This window comes from Schistocerca americana, chromosome 8 (genome assembly GCF_021461395.2).
Source record: "Schistocerca americana isolate TAMUIC-IGC-003095 chromosome 8, iqSchAmer2.1, whole genome shotgun sequence".
NCBI lineage: Eukaryota > Metazoa > Arthropoda > Insecta > Orthoptera > Acrididae > Schistocerca > Schistocerca americana.
The window spans coordinates 483,567,266-483,589,722 of NC_060126.1; the positions used below are offsets into that span (position 1 = coordinate 483,567,266).

A 22,457-nucleotide genomic window follows, 5' to 3' on the forward strand; every position below is an offset into this window, starting at 1 on the left:
ACTCCGTCTTCAGGCCAGAAGTGGCCCACCGGGACCATCCGACCGCCGTGTTATCCTCAGATGAGGATACGGATAGGAGGGGCGTGTGGTCAGCACACCGCTCTCCCGGTCGTTACGACGGTTTTCTTTGACCGGAGCCGCTAGTATTCGGTCGAGTAGCTCCTCAATTGGCATCACGAGGCTGAGTGCAGCCCGAAAAATGGCAACAGCACATGGCGGCCTGGATGGTCACCCATCCAAGTGCCGGCCACGCCCGACAGCACTTAACTTCGGTGATCTCACGGGAACCGGTGTATCCACTGCGGCAAGGCCGTTGCCCATATCCACTACATAATTAACGTTAAATTCTTATACATAAAACCAATACAGTTTCCTTCTTAGCTTTGAATGCCACGGCCACTAGCCTTGCACCAATGTGCCTTCTGATAAATAAAGAACAGAAGTAACTATTATGCACTAAACTTTACAACAAATATTCTATTACCTAACGATTCAATAAGGTGTCATGCTGTTACCGTTCAATGTGTTTTGTGTGAAGTAAATGATGATCTGATGCTTAACTGTAAATACTGATAATTTAAATTACTATATCTTTTAACCAAATGAAGTTACAGAGTTGATATTTACAAAGTTTGTCATTTTAATGATGCACTTCTATATGTGATGTCGATCGTTAAGATCGACCAAAGCGTTCATATTTTAGTATTCAGGTCTTTGTTACAAAACTTGTGAATTTCACTTTAGCAGTAAATCCTAAACTATTATAGATATGATCAGTATTCAAGTTTTACTGATATCACCATGAAAATATACGGCGTAGGGCTGATTAAAATTACTGTGGCTTGATTCCCTGCACTACTACAGAATTAAATAGTTTTCACAAATGTTTCCTTTTATGGCCGATCTTAGGTCCGCTATATTTAACACTGCTACGTCTCCTTGGCCACAAAAGGCTTCTACTGGGTTTCCCTATGACGTAGGTTCTCATCTGTCTCACTCACACACTACAGCGCGTAGGCCTCAATAGACAAGAGCGGCCTGTGAGTTGCCCCATCTCGTGGTGAATCTGCGCCCTTTGTGGCGACAGGGTTCGTTTTCCCACAATTCCTGTAGGCTGACTCTTTCGGCCATATATTTAAGTGAGAGTGAAAGGCTCATTAACTCACAACTAGCACCTCACAAAACCACGTACCTCCTGCTGAAAGGGAACCTATCGAGAAATCCTAAGATAAAATGATACGATGTAACGATTAGAAGAAGCGCGTTAACGACGTATCTAGGGGTATTCCTGGACAACGGTGTAATTTTGCTCATCATACAGAGGAGGCAGAAAGAAAAGGTACAAACGTGATGAACAATATCTACTACAACCATCTGTACCACACAAAGGGCTTGTAGTGAAATTGCGTGTTTATGAATATCGTCTTAGTTATGCGACTGGTTTCGTGATTTCCTGTCAGAGAGGTCACATATCGTAGTAATTGACGGAGAGTCATAGAGTGTAACAGAAGTGATTTATGACGTTCCCGAAGGTAGTGTTATAGTCCCCAAGGTAGCGTGATAGACCCTCTGTTGTTCCTTATCTATATAAAGGATTTAGGAGACAATCTAAGCAGCTGTCTCAGGTTGTTTGCAGATTTTGCAGTCGCTTATCGTCTAGTAAAGTCGTCAGAAGGCCAAAACAAATTGCAAAACGACTTAGAAAAGATATCTGTATCGTGCGAAAATTGGCAATTGACACTAAATAACGAAAAGTGTGAAGTTACTCACATGAGTGCTACAAGGAATCCGATAAACTTCGGTTACATGATAAATCAGTCAAGTCTAAAGGCCGTATATTCAACTAAATACCTAGGAATTACAATTACGAACAACTTAAATTGGAAAGAGCACAAACAAAATATTGTGGGGAAGGCAAACCAAAGACTGCGTTTTACTGGCAGACCACTTAGAAAACCTAACAGATCTACTAAAGAGACTGACTGCACTACACTTCTCCGTCCCGTTTTGGAGTACTGCTGCGCGGTGTGGGATCCTTAGCAGGTAGGGTTAACGAAGTACATCGAGAAAGTTCCTAAAGAGCAGCAAGTTTTGTATTATCGAGAAATAGGGCAGAGAGCCTCACTGACGTGATACAGGATTTGGGGTGGACATAATTAAAACAATGGCGTTTTTCGTTGCGGAGGAATCTTCCCACGAAATTTCAATCACCAACTTTCTCCTCCGAATGCGAAAATATTTTGTTGATGCCTACCTACGAAGGGAGAAACTATCATCCCAATAAAATAAGGAAAATAAGAGCTCGCACGGAAATGTATAGGTGTTCGTTTTTTCCGCGAGCTTTTCGAGATTGGAATAATATAGAATTATTGTGAAGGCACTTAATTGTGATTTGTAGGTGTAGATGTAGACTTACATGTAGATGTAGATCGCAAGTAGGGACTTTCGACTTCCTTTGAAAACGGTCAGAGCATGCCACCAAGCCATTTTAGCAATCAGTCATAGTATGTGGTGCGAGCGGTTGTGCTCATAGACAGTAGCTTGAGATGCCAGTTTAAGTCGCGATGAACGAGAACTGCTACGAACAGGGGAACCTCCCCATCGCACCCCCCTCAGATTTAGTTATAAGTTGAAAAACTGAACACAGATCAATTGAGAAAACAGGAAGAAGTTGTGTGGAACTGTGAAAAAATAAGCAAAATATACAAACTGAGTACTTCATGGTAACATATAAAACATCAATGACAGTAGTATCGCAGGAACGCCATGGTCCAGTCTGGCATTAGCTGCCGCAGCGGTCGCACGCTCCCCAAGTTTGCTCCGTGAACGTTCAGTGTTTACGCCAGTGTTTTCGTGTTTTGTGCTCGTTTATTGACGTTTTGCACGTGAATTAAGCGTTATCAATTGAGCATTTGGTCTTCTTTCGTGTCATCTTTCTACGAAGTGCCGTTGGGATTTCGGCGTTGTCCGAGATTTCTTCGCTGCAGAACACCATGGCAAACTCCGTGAGAAAAAACACCGTGATTTTCACCTTCGACAAGTACACCCGTCGAGTACAGCCCTCTGCACTTGAAATACACGACTGGATTACCGAGGTAATTGGCCTTCATTCTGAATCTGTTCATACCATGCAGCTGGACTCTGATGAATACTGCATTTTTGTAAAGTTTAACGATTCCGCGAGTGTAGACCGCTTTCTGGCAAAATTTGGTTATGAAACGGAATTTATACACCGTGATGGTACTAAAAGTACTGTCAAACTCCGGAATTCCGAGTCTGTAATTAGGAATGTTAGGGTTTTGAATATTCCCATAGAAGTAGACAATTCGAAAATTAAAGATGTCCTTTCAAAGTATGGGGTTGTCAGGCAAATAGTCAACGAAAGGTGGGCTTCGCATTTCAAGCTGCAGTGCTTTAACGGCATTCGCTCCGTGGAGATGGAAGTGAAAGCAAACATTCCCTCCCACATCTTTGTTGACGGGCACAAGGCGCATGTTATGTACTCAGGACAAACCCCTACATGTCATGTATGTAACGAGTCTGGTCACCTCCGTCAGGACTGCCCACGCCGTGTATTTGTGCTAACGAATAACCTTACGCAACGCCGGAAATTGACACTCAACGATTTGTTGCCAGCCAGTAATACAACAGAGCCAGCGGCGGTCGTGGATCCTGTTACTACCTCTGAAAATGTTGCACTTAATGTTAATGACTTTCCGTCTTTAAAACCTGCATTAACTGCTGAAATTCCGTCCCGTGACAGCGAGATTCCCACAAAAAAGCGTCCTCTAGAGGACACTGAAAGAAATGTTGATGAGGACTCTTCCTGTGAAACACCCGTTGCCAGGAGGCCGAAGCCCAGTCCTGAAGATCTGTTGGAAGTGGAAAAAGGAGATGGAATGAAGGTCGATGTGGCTCCCACTTCCGCACAAGGACTTACACCGCCACGAACAGATAGTAACGCAGCGGGTAGTGATTTTTCACGGAAATGTGACCCTGAGCCTGAGGTCACGGCTGAAAAAACCGCATCAAGTGCACAACCCATACAGTGCGAACCGTACGAGGAAGTACCAGGTAAAGAACCTGCTGACTCCGAAGCGCAACGCCGCGCCGAAGGAGGAAATACACAAGCATCACCGCCTCGCCAGCAAAACAACACAACAGACACCACGCCGGAACCAAACATTGACGACTCGCAAGCCACGGCCGTTGCCCCATTTAGCCACCGCCGGCGGCTGCGACAGACACCGGGCCTTGCTGTCACGCGTCATCAAGCGAAAGTCACACCAGAGAAGAAAGACATCAAGAAAAAAAATATCAAATATGAAGTCATCAGGTCCAACACTGACGAGGAGAAAGAGAATGGCCACAGTGACTTATAGCAATGCATTGTCAGGATTTCAGGATACTTTTCTTCTCAAGCTATTTGTTTAAAAGCAGTGCAAATTTTCTAGGCAGTTAGTACATGTAATGGGCACACAGCTTGTAAAGATCGTGCCTTGTAGGGAAGCACGTTTGCTGCTATAATCATACCGAACCTCATCCCAAATAGCTTCTTCCGGTATGTCTGTGCTGCAAGCTTATAGTATTACTACTATTAACATTAATAAAATACAGTCACCCTTGAAATTGGCAGCACTAAAGGAATTCTTGTACCAGTCCGGAACAGATATCGCGTTGCTACAAGAAGTTGCGATAACGGAATTTCGGATCCCAGGCTTTTTTGAAATTGTTAATGTTTCTACGGAAGCCAATATCGGTACAGCCATTCTTATAAGGGAAGGCATTCCGGTGACTGAAATCGAACGACTAGAATCAGGAAGAGCCATAGGCATAAAACTTTTCGATGTGACAGTGATTAACCTTTACGCCCCATCAGGAACTTCCCACAAATTGGATCGTGCGAAGTTTTTTCAAGATGAACTGATTTATTTATTGAGGAAAAATCCGTGTTTTCTTATACTAGGTGGAGATTTTAACTGTGTTTTAAACCAGAAAGATCAACAACCCAACTTCAACTACTCGCCACAGTTAAAAAAATTAGTCAGTGATCTACACCTTAAGGATGTGTGGGAACTTCAGCACCCGACGTCAGTCGGGTTCACGTATATAACCAGCCACTCCCGCAGCAGACTAGATAGAATTTACGTGTCACCAAATTTGCAAAATTATTTATTAAACGTTGAGACTATTCCAGTGTATTTTAGCGATCACAGTACACTTTTAACTTGCTTTAATCTAAGTGTACAACCAACCCGTCGATTCAGAGGCCAATGGAACTTAAATATCTCTGTTTTAACTGACGAAGAACTGGAACAGGAAATAAGGTTTGCGTGGACTATGTGCCTCCGCACAGTAGACAAGCACCCAACAGTCATAGACTGGTGGACAAGGAGGGCTAAACCAAGGCTGCGGAAAGTTGTCATGCAGTATAGTGCAGCCAGGCACAGGGAGTTGAGGAATACAATGGAGTTTTATTATAAAGTTTTAAGAGACTTATATCAACAGGCCCATGATGACGTAATTCGTCTAAATGATATCAAAAAAATAAAAGCCAAGTTATTAAGCATTAAACGGCAACAGATGGAGGGACTCAAAATTAAATCGAAAGCCACATCAGTCGTAGCAGATGAAACAGCTTCTCTGTATCACTTGGTGCGGCATGCTAAAAACAGACGTCAAACTTTAATTGATGAAGTCCAGACGCATACTGGTACGAGGCTCACATGCCAGAAACAAATACTGGACGAAGTCCACAGGTACTATGAAACCTTATATGCCCCTACCACAGTGGAAGATGCAGCTCTCGAGGACTTTCTCACTATTTTAGGTCCACAATTGTCGGGAACAGACAACGCTGACATCCTGTCACCTATTACTAAAGATGAAGCGCATGAGGCAGTGCGTAACTCACCTCTCAACAAATCTCCGGGACTTGATGGCCTCCCTGTGGAGTTTTATGCCCGCTACTGGTCTATAATTGGGGACAAGATCACTTCCATGGCAAATGAGGTCCTGAACGGAAAACCGGTCCCTGCAGAGTTTAAGGAAAGTAAAATAGTACTGATTCCTAAGAGTAAAGGCAAAACCAACTTAAACAATTTTCGGCCTCTTTCGCTACTAAATTCTGATTACAAAATAATTTCGCGTATTATCAACAAAAGACTCTCTGCCTTTTCCAACAAAATATTCAGTCATCACCAATCTTGCTCTCCGACCAGAACGATATTCGAAAGTCTATCTGCATACAGAGACGTCATTGCAATTACCTCAGTGACAAGTATAAAATGTGCTTTAATCTTCATAGATTTCAACAAAGCTTTTGACCGCGTTAGTCATAGATACCTCTTTGCGACGCTGTCAAGAATGGCTTTCCACCCCCAGATTGTGAACATGCTAAGGAATATTGCAACAGGTGTAAATGCGAAAATAGCAATCAATGGCCAAACATCTAAACCCATACAGATAAGGCGAGGGGTTCCACAGGGCAGTCCCTTATCAATGTTTTTATTTTCAGTATCTTTAGAGCCCTTCCTCCGCACTGTCCACGAAAGATTAACAGGCATAACATTGAGTGGTGAGAAAACTGTCATACGAGCTTATGCTGATGACGTGGGCGTTGTAATAAGGAATAAGGAGGAGACAGTTACACTGGAAAGAGAAATCCAAAGATATTGTCTAGCGTCGGGAGCGACAGTAAATGAAAACAAAAGTCAAATATTGAATCTACGGGGCCTAGATCACCTTCGACTGGCATGGGCAAAACAAGACAACAAACATAAAACTTTGGGAATCACCTTAATGGCATGTCCGATGCGGATGGCTGCTTTTAACTGGACGGAAACTAGGAGGAAAGTTCATGGTGCTGTAATGGAGAACATCCATCGAACTATGGACCTGGTGCAAAAAGTCAGATTCATCAACTCCTGCGTTTTGTCTAAAGCGTATTTCACTGCGCAGGTATTTCCAATCCCTAAACTAGTAGCGAAAGGGATCATGTCCACTGTTACCAATTATTTATGGAGAGGAGACATATTCAGGGTTGGTGCGACTACGGTTATACTGGATGTCAGAAACGGGGGCCTCGGTTTGGTGCATATTGGCAATAAAGCGTCTGCTCTGTTCCTCAAACGGACTTTCCATATACTCAGAGAACTTCCACAATGTATAACCGCAAAGCTCTTTGAGGCTGTGACACCCCATAGCCTGCAAGCACCGATTGATGTGCGAAGGATTAATGCCCGTCTGCAGTATGTGAGGAACTTTTTCCTCGAAGCAAGTTATCTTAGTGACGAAATCAGAAGCAACACACGTATCACAGCGCGCGACATCATACTTGAAAGGAAGATAAATGAGGGTAGAAACAAAATTGAAACGAAATTCCCAAATTGTGACTGGAAAGCTGTATGGCGGAACATCAACTATGCCGGGCTATCTACAGACGCTATTTCCGCATGGTACAAAACAGTTAATAATGTCATCAGCACCAACGAGAGACTATATGGGATCGGTTTAAACCAGACACACCTTTGTGGAAAATGCAATCTGGTGGATACACTCAGCCACAGATTCACCTGTGGTGGCAATGTGCATAACTGGAATTGGATCAGGCAACAAATCGCCTTTCTCACCAGATCCTCTACGCAATATATAACGCCGTCGCTCCTCCTGAGACCGGACATGACATACTTTCCGAAATTAAAAACCAACGCCATTAGCTGGTTACTGGGAAAATATGTTAGTTATGTCATCCACACACTTGGGTCGGACAACGAGATAGAATTCCGCGTTTACATGAAGTGTGAATATGCAAAAATCAGCACGTATCGCAACCACAAGAAGCACTATGGCAACATGCTGAAGATCATTTTTGAAAGAATGGGTGTTGGTTAAATATGTGAAACCACTACAACACCTTGAACGAGAACGAACAGAAGAAAAAAAAAGTCACTTGGTTCCTTATTATTATTTACTTTAACCTTGCTTCCGGAACTTTTTTTTTTTTTTTTTTGTATGTGTTTAATTGGATTGTATTTAAACTGGTTCATAGTCAAGAAAACTGGTATTAAATATGCTATTATTTTTTATTCAATGGACAGTTTACAAATTAAACAGTGAATTCAACTTTGTAGACAAACCCACTGATTGGGTGACAATAATTTACACCTAGAATAATCACAGTTATCTTGAGCAAAGTTTATACTGTAACCACTTTTAAAGTTTGTTTTACCATTATTACTGTATTAGACATATTTAGCATATAAATAGTTTAAAACTGGTTCTTTTTTTTTAATGTTGCAAATGGTTTAATCATTAATTGTACTGTTGAATACTTGAAATGTATATTTTAGTAAAATAAAAAAAAAAAAAAAAAAAAAAAAGTGGTAACGTGGGCAGCTGCGGAATGAAAGGTCCTTGGTTCAAATCTTCCATTGAGTGAAAATTTTTATTTTTTATTTTCGGTTTATGTGACAAACTCTTACGTTTTCATCACTTTTTTGAGAGTGATTATCACATCCACAAGAAAACTTAAATCGGGCAAGGTAGAAGAATCGCCAAGTGTACAAGTTAGGTGGGTCGACAACATATTCCTGTCATGTGGTGCACATGCCGTCACCAGTGTCGTATAGAATATATCAGATGCGTTTTCCTGTGGAGGAATAGGTTGACCTATGACCGTGAGATCAAATGTTTTCGGCTCCCATTGGAGAGGCACGTCCTTTCGTCTACTAATCGCACGGTTTTGCGATACGGTCGCAAAACACAGACACTAAACTTATTACAGTGAACAGAGACGTCAAAGAACGAACGGACAGATAATAACTATGCAAAAATAAATAAAGCAAAATTTTTACTCCACGGAAGACTTGAACCAAGGACCTCTCGTTCAGCAGCTCCTCACGCTACCACGGGACCACGGCGCTCCTGAGCTCACATTGTGCATGATGTTGCCTATGTGCCCCATGGACTACTCAGTTTGTATATTTTGCTTATTTTTTCACAGTTCCACACAACTTCTTCCTGTTTTCTCAATTGATCTGTGTTCAGTTTATCAAGGCCTATCCACTGTGCCAACTTATAACTAAATCTGAGGGGGGTGCGATGGGGAGGTTCCCTTGTAAGATAAACGGGCGCCTAATGCACTACCCCGAATGATGTATTGGTACTAATTCTAGGAATATGCCCACCGAACGTGGAAGTCAGGAAAACAGTTGCCCTACATTGGTTAAAGAAAGGCATCAAATCAGTGTATGGACGCTACTTGGAACTGAGGCCAATACGGTACATAATGTAACTTTGACAAAACGAATGGGATACTTAAGGCTCAGGTAGGAGAACACACGAATTTCTCCCTAATATCAGGGAGAGACTAAAAATGAACTTTCTTAACCCAGAGAGGCCACTGATACATTATCTGAACGGTCACGGCCAGCATGGCAAGTATCTATGCAAAATGAAGACAAATGAACTCTAATTGCTCCTACGGCAACGTTGTGGAACTGTACAATCTAGGAAGCAGACGTAGCGGGTAAAGTCCGTCAGGCATTAAGGACGTTGGATCCCAAAGCAACACTGAGGATCGAGTTGACATGGCTCATCTTGGAAGATACTCCAGCCTCGGTATCCAAGAAGGCCAAGGAAGACTTCACGAGGCTTCAACCACACGTCAGTATGCTGCCATCGTGGCTAGGCAACATCCTCTACAGATGGAGAGAAGGCAACTGAGATGGGCGACCACTTTTCAAGAATTTCCAGTGACCTGGTACAAGCGATTGCGGACGTGTGTATTATAAGACGTTACAATGAATTGTCAAATCGCTTGTTATAGTGGAAACACTGCTGACGCGCTGTCCGACGCCCAAGGAATCCAGCAGACAACAATTGCTGATAGGGGTAGGATGACGGATCCAGTAGTGGAAACTATCGTCCGCTGCTTAAGTGCATCTTAATAAATGAAGAAAAACGGAACAGATGCTGCAGTATTGGCAGTAGTGTTAGTACCTGGGTAATTGGTTGAGGGTTTTATTGGGCTGTAACTCTGAAGAACAAATAAATAAAAATATATACTCACTACCTTCTCCGGTCTCGGCTCCTGAAGAACAATTTGCTGCCACTCCTCCACAAACTTACGGATGCCCCAATGAAAATGTTCCGAACAGAGTTCAAGCAGTCATACAGGCGAATGATGGACATATCACATTTGTTTCTTTTTAAGTCATCCGTCTTCTGACTGGTTTGATGCGGCCCGCCTTGAATTCCTCTCCAGTGCCAACCTCTTCATCTCAGAGTAGCAGTTGCAACCTACGGCCTCAATTATTTGCTGGATGTATTCCAATCTCAGTCTTCCTCTACAGTTTTTGCCTTCACAGCTCCCCCTAGTACTACGGAAGTCATTCCCTGATGTCTTAACAGAAGTCCTATCATCCTGTCCCTTCTCCTTCGCAGTGTTTTCCATATATTCGTTACCTCTCCGATTCTGCGCAGAACCTCCTCAGTGCCTACCATATCAGTCCACCTAATTTTCAACATTCGTCTGTAACACCATATCTCAGATGTATTTTGACTAAAGTTCAGTCTTGATCACATCATGTATGTTTTAATGATATAGGTAACCGGTTTCGGTTCTTTCTACAAAACCATCATCAGACCCATGGCTCCCTTAGGATGGTAGGCGGAGTTCTCCTCGCTGCTACGCAGTACTGACAGTAGTATTAGTGCCTGGGTATTTGGTTGAGCGTAGCAGCGAGGAGAGCTCCGCCTACCATCCTAAGGGAGCCATGGGTCTGATGATGGTTTTGTAGAAATAACCGAAACCGGTTACCTATATAATTAAAACATACATGATGTGATCAAGACTGAACTTTAGTCAAAATATAACAATTAATTGATCACTGCTTCCCAAAAATGTTTACCAAAATATCTCAGATGCTTCGATTCTCTTCTGTTCCAGTTTTCCGACAGTCCATGTTTCACTAGGATACAATACTGCGCTCCAAACGTACATTCTCAAAAATATCTTCCTCAAATTAAGGCTTATATTTGATACTAGCGGACTCCTCTTGGGCATATATGCCCTTTTTGCCAGTGGTAGTCTGCTTTTGATGTCTTCCTTGCTCCGTCCGTTCAAATGGTTCTGAGCACTATGGGACTTAACTTCTGAAGTCATCAGTCCCCTAGAACTTGGAACTACTTAAACCTAACGAACCTAAGGACATCACACACATCCATGGCCGAGGCAGGATTCGAACCTGCGACCGTAGCGGTCGCGCGGTTCCAGACTGTAGCGCCTAGAACCGCCCAGCCACTCCGGCCGGCGCTCCGTCTGTCATCGGTTATTTTGCTGCCTAGGCAGTAGAATCCCTTAACTTCATCTACTTCGTGACGATCAATTCTGATGTCAAGAAGTTCTTCTTCTCACGATCCATACGCGAATGAAGCCGGAAAAAACTCTAATTCCCGGTACAATGAAAAGTACCCTCACTCACATAAATCACGGTTATGTACCAATGAGCAAATTACAAGTGTACATTTTAATACAGATCTCACGGTCCTGACAGTAAAGATAAAATAAAATTGTAAATTAATGAAACCATACTGGATCTGACAGACTGCGGTTCCACTGATAAGGCAATAGAGTAGCATTCGGGAGGAAGGCAGTTCATATCTCCGTGAGGACATCCAGATTTATGTTTCCTATGGCTTCCCGAAGATAGCAAGCGAGATAACTGCGACAATCATGGCACTATCAGTATCAAAGATTCTGACGAGTAAAGTATACATAAGAATGGAAATGAATCTTGAAGGAAGAATGGACTAAGGAAGGAAGATTACAATTTAACGTTCTGTCGGCAACGAGATATTTAAAGACGGAGCATAATCATTAATTGTTTGCAAGGATGGGGAGCGACATCGGCCGTGCCCTGTCAAAGAAACCATCCTGGCATTTTCCTGCAGCTATTTAGGGAAATCACAGAAAACCTAAATCTGCATGGCAGGACGCGGATTTGAACCGTTCTCCTCCCGAATGCGAGTCCAGTGTGCTAATCACTGCACCACCTCGCTCTGTGAAAACAAAATTGAGAATCTATTATGTCTGTTAAATAATGCACCAGAGAAGCAGCTCCCAGATTGCGCTTGACGGTGGAATCAAGGCTTTAAGAAGAATCAAGACACGTTCATAGGATTTGTCGACCTAGGAAAAGTGTTCGACCATGTAAAATTGTGGAAGACGTTTGAAAGTCTCAGTAAAATAGGGGTAAGCTGCGGGGAAAGGCTACTAGAACCAAAAGGAAATGATAACAATGGAAAATCAGTACCGATGTGACTGGATTACAAACAGTGTCAGTCAGTGATGTACTGTAGATCGAAAAAGCGACGACGGAAATAAAACAAAGGTTCGAGATTGGAATTAAAATGTAGAATGAAAGGTTATCAGTAATAATATTAGCTGATGGCATTGCTATCCTGAATCAAAATGAAGAATTACAGGATCTTTTGAGTGGAACACACGTTGTGGACTGAAGATAAAGCGAACAAGGCGAAAATAGGAGAGAGGAACACAAATGAGTTTAGCGACAAATTTTACATGGAAATGAGGTCTATAAGTTGCATCGACTTGCCTGGAAGCAAGCTAACATGTAATGCACGGAGAAAGGAGGAAATAAAAAGCAGACTAGAACATGCAGGAAAGCATTCTTGACCAAGAGAAATCTACTAGTATCAAACACAGGCCTTAATTTGAGGAAGAAATTTTCAGAGAATGAACGTTTTGAGTACAACACCGTACGTAAATGATTTTGAGACTGTGGAGAAACAGGAACAGAAAAGAATCGAAGTGTCTGACTAGTGGTGCTGTAGATGGATGGTGATAATTAAGTACACTGGTAAGAAATTTGGTCGTTCCACGCAGAACTGGTGAGGAGAGGAATACATCCAAACACTGACAAGAAGAAGAAACAGGAATGTTAAAAATGTGTTCGGATATCGGTGAATAACTGTCGTGGTACTTGAGGGAGCTATTTTTTGTCACATGTCTTCTGACTGGCTTGATGCGGCCCGCCACGAATTGCTCTCCATGCCAACCTTTTCATGTCAGAGTAGCACTTGCTACCTACGTCCTCAATTTTTTCCCGGATATATTACAGTCTCCATCTTCCTCTACAGTTCTTTCCCTCTGCAGCTCACTCCTGTACAATGGAAGCTATTCACCGATGTCTTAAATGGTGTCCTGTCATTCTGTTCCTTCTTCTTGTCAGTGTTTTGCATATATTCCTTTTTATTCTGATTCTGCAGAGAACCTTCTCATTCCTTACCTTATCAGTACACCGAATTTCCAACATATTCTGTGGTACCACATCTCAAACATTCCATTCTCTTCTGGTTTTCCCACAGCCTGTGCTTCACTAACATACAACGCTGTGCTCCAAACGAACACTCCCAGAAATTTCTTCCTCAAATGAAAGCCTATCTTTGATACTAATAGATATCTCTTGGCCAGAGATGCCCTTTCCGCCAGTGCTAGTCTCCTTGCTCCATCCATCATGGGTTATTTTGCTGCCTAGGTAGCAGACTTCCTTAACTTCATCTACATCGTAATCACCAGTTCTGATGCTGTTCTCATTTCTGCTACTTCTCGTTACTTTCGTCATTCTTCGATTTACCCTCCAACCAAAAAGCAGATTAACACAGACAAAGAGAGCATTCATGGGTAGGACAAGTCTATTGGTATCAAACATAGGTCTTAATTTGAGGAAGACATTTCTGAGAACGTACCTTTGGAGTATAGCATCGCACGGAATTGAATCGTAGGTTGTGGAAAAACCGAAAATAGGGAAATCGAAGAGTTTGAAAAGCGGTGATGTAGCAGTAAGGTGGAAATTAAGTGTAATGAGATAATAAATGTGGTCGTTCTTCGTAGCATTGGGAACACTGATATGAAGAAGAAACAGGAATACTGGACATGTGTTCGACTGCATCTACATCTATATGGATACTCTGCAAATCACCTTTGTGTGCCTGGCAGAGAGTTCATAGAACCACCTTCACAATTCTCTATTATTCCACTCTCGCATAGCGCGCGGAAAGAATGAGCACCTATATCTTTCCGTACGAGCTCTGATTTCCCTTATTTTATCAAAAATGGCTCTGAGAATTATGGGACTTAACTGCTAAGGCCATCAGTCCCCTAGAACTTAGAACTACTTAAACCTAACTAACCTAAGGACATCACACACATCCATGCCCGAGGTAGGATTCGAACCTGCGACCGTAGCGGCCGCGCGGTTCCAGACTGTAGCACCTAGAACCGCTAGGCCACTCTGGCCGGCCCTTATTTTATCGTGGTGATCGTTCCGCCCTATGTAGGTCGGTGTCAACAAAATATTTTCGCATTCGGAGGAGAAAGTTGGTGATTGTAATTTCGTGAGGAGATTCCGTCGCAACGAAAAACGCCTTTCTTTTAATGATTTCCAGCCCAAATCCTGTATCATTTCTGTGACACTCTCTCTCTTTTATTTCGCTATCATACAAAACGTGCTGCCTTTCTTTGAACTTTTTCGATGTACTCCGCCAGTCCTACCTGTAAGGATCCCACACCACGCAGCAGTATTCTAAAAGTGGACGGACAAGCGTAGTGTAGGCAGTCTCCTTAGTAGGTCCGATAGATTTTCTAAGTGTCCTGCCAATAAAACGGAGCCTTTGGTTAGCCTTCCCCACAACATTTTCTATGTGTTCTTTCCGATTGAAGTTGTTCATAATTGTAATACCTAGGTGATGCTGAGGGAATTAGATTAGGAAATGAGATACTTAAAGTAGTAAAGGAGTTTTGCTATTTGGGGAGCAAAATAACTGATGATGGTCGAAGTAGAGAGGATATAAAATGTAGACTGGCAATGGCAAGGAAAGCGTTTCTGAAGAAGAGAAATTTGTTAACATCGAGTATAGATTTAAGCGTCAGGAAGTCGTTTCTGAAAGTATTTGTATGGAGTGTAGCCATGTATGGAAGTGAAACATAGACGATAAATAGTTTGGACAAGAAGAGAATAGAAGCTTTTGAAACGTGGTGCTACAGAAGAATGTTGAAGATTAGGTGGGTAGATCACGTAACTAATGAGGAGGTATTGAATAGGATTGGGGAGAAGAGAAGTTTTTGGCAGAACTTGACTAGAAGAAGGAATCGGTTGGTAGGACACGTTCTGAGGCATCAAGGGATCACCAGTTTAGTATTGGAGGGCAGCGTGGAGGGTAAAAATCGTAGAGGGAGACCAAGAGATGAATACACTAAGCAGATTCAGAAGGATGTAGGTTGCAGTAAGTACTGGGAGATGAAGAAGCTTGCACATGATAGAGTAGCATGGAGAGCTGCATCAAACCAGTCTCAGGACTGAAGACCACAACAACAACAACAACAGGTATTTAGTTGAATTTACGGCTTTTAGATTGGACTGATTTATCGGGGAATAACTTTCACGGTAGTAGAGGGAGTTGTAGCAGGTTAAAAGATCACGTCCGATTTCCTTTCGCATCCTTCTACAAACAAATTTTGCGCTCCGTTCCTAATGACCTCGTCATCGATGATGTGTTGAATGCTAATTTTTCCTTCCTGGATTCAGTAACTGCGCTGTTTGTTTGTCTTATTTACCCAGCACTGTTAGAGAAGTGTGGCTGAGGAGACAGTAAACTGGAGGAAAAGTTGGCAGGATTCACGAGTGGAGTCGTAGATCGCGAATTACGGCGTCCGTGTTTTTGTTCACTCTCGGAGAGCGTCGCCCCCGGCCCTGCTTAATTACGTCGTTCGCAGCTGTCAGCCTTAACTGTGATGAACGCCCCGAGGTCACCGACACGCTCCCCGCCTTACCTCTTGAATCCCTCCACCGACCTTCAGCCAGCCGCGACAATGGGAGGGACGGCTTTCTAATCACACCCTCAGTTATCTGCTACCATTGTAACAAGTCTCGCTGTGAACGGATATATCGGCCCAGAGCTTTCACGCCTGGAGTGTGTTTAATACAATGAAGCAGTTCTCACAGTAATTGGGTCAATGGATGAGAAAATGACAATACTGAGCTGCCAGCTGGAACAATTGTTCAGGCGGAACGAAGGTTAGACAATGGTATTGACAGCGGCCTTAGACTGTTTGCCGATGATGATGTAGTCTACAGGAAAGTAGTATCATACGAAAGTTGTGAACAAATCAATGAGGATTTGCAGAAAATAAATGCGTGGTGTAATGACTGGCAGCTATCTCTCAATATTAGTAAGTGTAACCTACTGCGTATAATCAAGGTGAATATCCCCATTAATGTATGAGTACAAAATAAATGATCAGTCTTTGGAAGCGGTAACATCAGTCAAGTATCTGGCTGCGACTATTCGAAATGATCTCAAATGGAATGATTAGATTACACAAGTAACGGGTAAGGCGAACTCTAAATTGCGATTTATTGGTAGAATCCTGAAGCGATGCAGTCCTTCAACAAAGGTAATAGCTTACAATACGTTAGTTCGTCCAGTCTTAAGAGTACTGTCCGTCTGTATGGGATCCTTACCAGTTGGGTCTGATTCAAGAAACTGAGAAGGTCCAAAGAAGAGCGGCAAGGTTCGTGACTCGTACATTTAGCCATCGCGAGAGCGTTACAAATCTCATAGAAAGTTTGAAGTGGCACACACTTGCAGATAGACGACGCGCTAAACAGAAGGGGCTGCTCAGTAAATTCCGAAATCCAATCTTCACCGAGGATGTAGAGCATATATTATTACCACCAACTTTCAAATCGCGTAATGATCATCATTCAAAGATAAGGTAAATAAGAGGTCGTACTGAGACGTTCAGACAGTCGTTTTTCCCTCGTGCGATCCGCGAGTGGAACAGAGGGTGGGGGTGGGGAGGGGTGGGGATGGGGGGAATATGGTTCAAATGGCTCTGAGCACTATGGGACTTAACATCTGAGGTCATCAGTCCCCTAGAACTTAGAACTACTCAAACATAATTAGCCTAAGGACATCACACACATCCATGCCCGAGTCAGGATTCGAACCTGCGACCGTAGCGGTCGTGCGGTTCCAGACTGAAGCGCCTAGAACCGCTCGGCCACATCGGCCGGCCGGGGGGAATATGACTGGCGCGAATTGTGCCCTCCGCTACTCACCGCTTGGTGGCTAGCGGAGTATATATGTAGATGTAGATATCGTATCGTTGACGTTCACGTCATTATAGACCGATCACGGCTCAGAAGGATGCGGGAACGAATCAAATGTTTTACTGTAGAAGGGGTCACCATCTACTACCACCCGCTCTCTCCCTGTCGCATTTTATTCACGAGTTTTAGGCGAACCATAAGAACTATTATTTATCTATTCAACCTGGCCTGACTAGGGACATCAGGCATTCTCTTACATCAGACCAGGGTTTCACACATACCGTACCTTTTTTTATATCATATTTTGCTCAGAAATAACAGTTCTAATACGACAAATAGTATTAAGATAATTTGATTGTTTCAAATGGCAATGTGAGTAAATAACACTAACTGTGAACTAATAAAGTTATTGCTGACAGTACTTGTACTACTGCAGCTGCTGGCACGAATAGCGGTAATAGTAATAGTAGTGACAACAACAATAATGATAGAGGCGAATATAAAAAGAATTTAAAGGTGTACAAAATAGATGTTTTCTGAACAGCAAGTTGAAGGAAAGGTAAGTTTAAGGAGAATGGACCAACTAAGAATACTGAGAAAAGAGGAAGATCAGTTTAGGGACAAGGATGTGCAAGAGTAACGAGTGTGAACAGAGACGATGGCAACCCGTATTGTGCCGACCGATGTGGCCGAGCGGTTCTAGGCGCTTCAGTCTGAAACCGCGCGATCGCTACGGTCACAGGTTCCTGCCCCGGACATGGATGTGTCGTTGTCCTTAGGTTAGTTAGGTATAAGTAGTTCTATGTTCTAGGAGACTGATGGCCTCAGATGTTAAGTCCCATAGTGCTCAGAGCTATTTGAACCATTTTTGCAATCCTTATTGTTGCTTTGGTATATATGTCATTAACTGTCTGCTGAAGCTCTGTAATACACTCCTGGAAATGGAAAAAAGAACACATTGACACCGGTGTGTCAGACCCACCATACTTGCTCCGGACACTGCGAGAGAGCTGTACAAGCAATGATCACACGCACGGCACAGCGGACACACCAGGAACCGCGGTGTTGGCCGTCGAATGGCGCTAGCTGCGCAGCATTTGTGCACCGCCGCCGTCAGTGTCAGCCAGTTTGCCGTGGCATACGGAGCTCCATCGCAGTCTTTAACACTGGTAGCATGCCGCGACAGCGTGGACGTGAACCGTATGTGCAGTTGACGGACTTTGAGCGAGGGCGTATAGTGGGCATGCGGGAGGCCGGGTGGACGTACCGCCGAATTGCTCAACACGTGGGGCGTGAGGTCTCCACAGTACATCGATGTTGTCGCCAGTGGTCGGCGGAAGGTGCACGTGCCCGTCGACCTGGGACCGGACCGCAGCGACACACGGATGCACGCCAAGACCGTAGGATCCTACGCAGTACCGTAGGGGACCGCACCGCCACTTCCCAGCAAATTAGGGACACTGTTGCTCCTGGGGTATCGGCGAGGACCATTCGCAACCGTCTCCATGAAGCTGGGCTACGGTCCCGCACACCGTTAGGCCGTCTTCCGCTCACGCCCCAACATCGTGCAGCCCGCCTCCAGTGGTGTCGCGACAGGCGTGAATGGAGGGACGAATGGAGACGTGTCGTCTTCAGCGATGAGAGTCGCTTCTACCTTGGTGCCAATGATGGTCGTATGCGTGTTTGGCGCCGTGCAGGTGAGCGCCACAATCAGGACTCCATACGACCGAGGCACACAGGGCCAACACCCGGCATCATGGTGTGGGGAGCGATCTCCTACACTGGCCGTACACCACTGGTGATCGTCGAGGGGACACTGAATAGTGCACGGTACATCCAAACCGTCATCGAACCCATCGTTCTACCATTCCTAGACCGGCAAGGGAACTTGCTGTTCCAACAGGACAATGCACGTCCGCATGTATCCCGTGCCACCCAACGTGCTCTAGAAGGTGTAAGTCAACTACCCTGGCCAGCAAGATCTCCGGATCTGTCCCCCGTTGAGCATGTTTGGGACTGGATGAAGCGTCGTCTCACGCGGTCTGCACGTCCAGCACGAACGCTGGTCCAACTGAGGCGCCAGGTGGAAATGGCATGGCAAGCTGTTCCACAGGACTACATCCAGCATCTCTACGATCGTCTCCATGGGAGAATAGCAGCCTGCATTGCTGCGAAAGGTGGATATACACTGCACTAGTGCCGACATTGTGCATGCTCTGTTGCCTGTGTCTATGTGCCTGTGGTTCTGTCAGTGTGATCATGTGATGTATCTGACCCCAGGAATGTGTCAATAAAGTTTCCCCTTCCTGGGACAATGAATTCACGGTGTTCTTATTTCAATTTCCAGGAGTGTATAATGTGGGAGGTTCCTCCAAAGTCGAGTTCCTGCTACTGAGAAGGACTTCGAGAAAGTTGCTAAGCGATAGAGTGGTACAGAAGGGATTTTGCTCTGATGCGAACGGGTGTTTCTGCCATGTTGTTCAAACAATACCGTTAAGGTTGAGGAAGGATATGAGGGCAATGTTCGTGGATAAGAAATTAGAGAAGACAGAGGGTACGGAAATCTCTGCTCTTGTCTGCACGCAGTCAGAATAGCTATGTATATGACGGTGAGTTATGATCAAAGAGCAAACATCAAAGACATAGCGGACACAGGCCCTCATAACCAGTTACGGGCGCCGTGAGCTTTGCTGAGAAAGTTGTGTGGACTGCTATGTCAAGGTGGCTTAGTGGCTAACGCATCTGCCTAGTAAGCGGGATACCTGCGTTCGATTTCCGGGCTTCGTACAAATTTTCACTCGCCGCTTCAGTCTGTTTACTTAAAGTAATATCTGCATGAGACCAGTAATGTCTCTGAATTTTTTTCATTACGTCATTTCGTTTGTAGCAGTATAAGTGTCCGCGTATCGCAGCGAGAACCGTGATGCAGTGGTTTGAGGAGCATTACAGTGAACTCATGCTGATGTCTCGCCAACCAAACTCGCCGGATGTAAATCCTATGGAAGCTGTCTCGGTCGTCATCGGGCACCATCACGGGGTACGCCAGTCAGCGGCCCGTTATTTACGCGAATTACATGATCTGTGCTTAGATATCTAGTACCACATACCTCCACAAACCTACCGACAAACTGCTGGATCCCTGGTGCTGCAGGATCAGTGATGTATTTCATTCCAAAGACGGGACAACAAGCTTTTTAGGAGATGGAGATTTTGATTCATCAGTGTACAGTTCCCTTCATCCTAGTGCAAATTCAAAACGACGCATTACTGGACTTAGTTCTAGTAAGGAAAATGTTTAATTTCATGTTCTCTACTATTTAAGAAAAGTACAAATATAGTATCTTAGAATCTCCCGGCGATTTGTTGTCATCTCTATGAGATCGGGGGCTCTGCCGGTTGTCAGTGTCTTGCCAACGCGCCAATTTACGGTGTCGAAATATCGTGTTGGGAAGACGTGAACCACCGGCAGAACACCCGATCTCAACTAGATGACGAACTAGAAATAGCTGTTATGATACACCTTGTGTAATGTTCTGTTACGATTAAAATTATTTGGAATGTAGTAAAACAAAAAAATAGTGGTAAACCGTGCTTCCATTTTCCCACTGCGGCTGTGAAAGGACTAACACACCAGCCAGGTGAATCATGAATCAGTGTGCAAAGGTTAAGTATATAGAGAAAGAATACTAGCGCCATGACACACTCATGGAGTAGGAGACTGAAAGATCAATAATACACTACTGGCCATTAAAACTGCTACACCACGAAGTTGACGTGCTACAGACGCGAAATTTAACCGTCAGGAAGAAGATGCTGTGATATGCAAATGATTAGCTTTTCAGAGCATTCACACAAGGTTGGCGCCGGTGGCGACACCTACAACGTGCTGACATGAGGAGAATTGCCAACCGATTTCTCATACACAAACAGCAGTTGACCGGCGTTGCCTGGTGAAACGTTGTTGTGATGCCTCGTGTAGGGAGGAGAAATGCGCACCATCACGTTTCCGACTTTGATAAAGGTCGGATTGTAGCCTATCGCGATTGCGATTTATCGTATCGCGACATTGCTGCTCGCGTTGGTCGAGAACCAATGACTGTTAGCAGAATATGGAATCGGTGGTTTCAGGAGGGTAATACGGAACGCCGTGCTGGATTCCAACGGCCTCGTATCACTAGCAGTCGAGATGACAGGCATCTTATCCGCATGGCTGTAACGGATCGTGCAGCCACGTCTCGATCCCTGAGACCATAGCTGTGGTTACCCTTCACGCTGGATCACAGACAGGAGCGGCTGCGATGGTGTACTCAACGACGAACCTGGGTGCACGAATGGCGAAACGTCATTTTTTCGGGTGAATCCAGGTTCTGTTTACAGCATCATGATGGTCGCATCCGTGTTTGTCGACGACGCGGTGAACGCACATTGAAAGCGTGTATTCATCATCGCCATACTGGCGTATCAACCGGCGTGATGGTATGGGGTGCTATTGGTTACATGACTCGGTCACCTCTTGTTCGCACTGACGGAACTTTGAACAGTGGACGTTACATTTCAGATGTCTTACGACCCGTGGCTCTACCCTTCATTCGATCCCTGCAAAACCCTACATTTCAGCAGGATAATGCACGACCGCATGTTGCAGGTCCTGTACAGGCCTTTCTGGATACAGAAAATGTTCGACTGCCGCCCTGGCCAGCACATTCTCCAGATCTCTCACCAACTGAAAGCGTCTCGTCAATGGTGGCTGAGCAACTGGCTCGTCACAATACTCCATTCACTACTCTTGATGAACTGTGGTATCGTGTTGAAGCTGCATAGGCAGCTGTCCCTGTACACGCCATCCAAGCTCTGTTTGACTCAATGCCCAGGCGTATCAAGGCCGTTACTACGGCCAGAGGTGGTTGTTCTGGGTACTGATTTCTCAGGATCTATGCACCCAAATTGCGTGAAAATGTAACCACATGTCAGTTCTAGTACAACATAGTCGTCCAATGAATACCCGTTTATCATCTGCATTTGTTCTTGGTGTAGCAGTTTTAATGGCCAGTAGCGTAAAATGGTTTCAAAAGTAGAGATGAAGGCAGTTGTCAGGGGCCCAAGATCACCTAATCTAGGTTACTGGATGATAACTCAGGCATGACCTACGCGGTAATTCAGAAAACTGATTTACAAAACTTACAACTTCGTCTTTAGGTGCTACTCAGTAATGGATTGCTATCAAATATATACTTTCTTTAATTTTATTTTTTTAAATTGGTTTAATTTACTTTCACTTCACTTTAAAACAAAAGGCTAGGTATTATACTGAATTGTACG

At 44.1% G+C, this 22,457-nt stretch overlaps 1 protein-coding gene and 1 pseudogene across 1 annotated transcript in view; one reads left to right on the forward strand and one right to left on the reverse strand.

The window, feature by feature from the left end:
• LOC124545931 (glucose dehydrogenase [FAD, quinone]-like) overlaps positions 1-22,457 on the forward strand; it is a 522,628-nt gene that overhangs the window by 430,047 nt on the left and 70,124 nt on the right. The gene's annotated exons all lie outside the window — the stretch shown is intronic.
• On the reverse strand, positions 201-318 carry LOC124546074 (annotated as a pseudogene).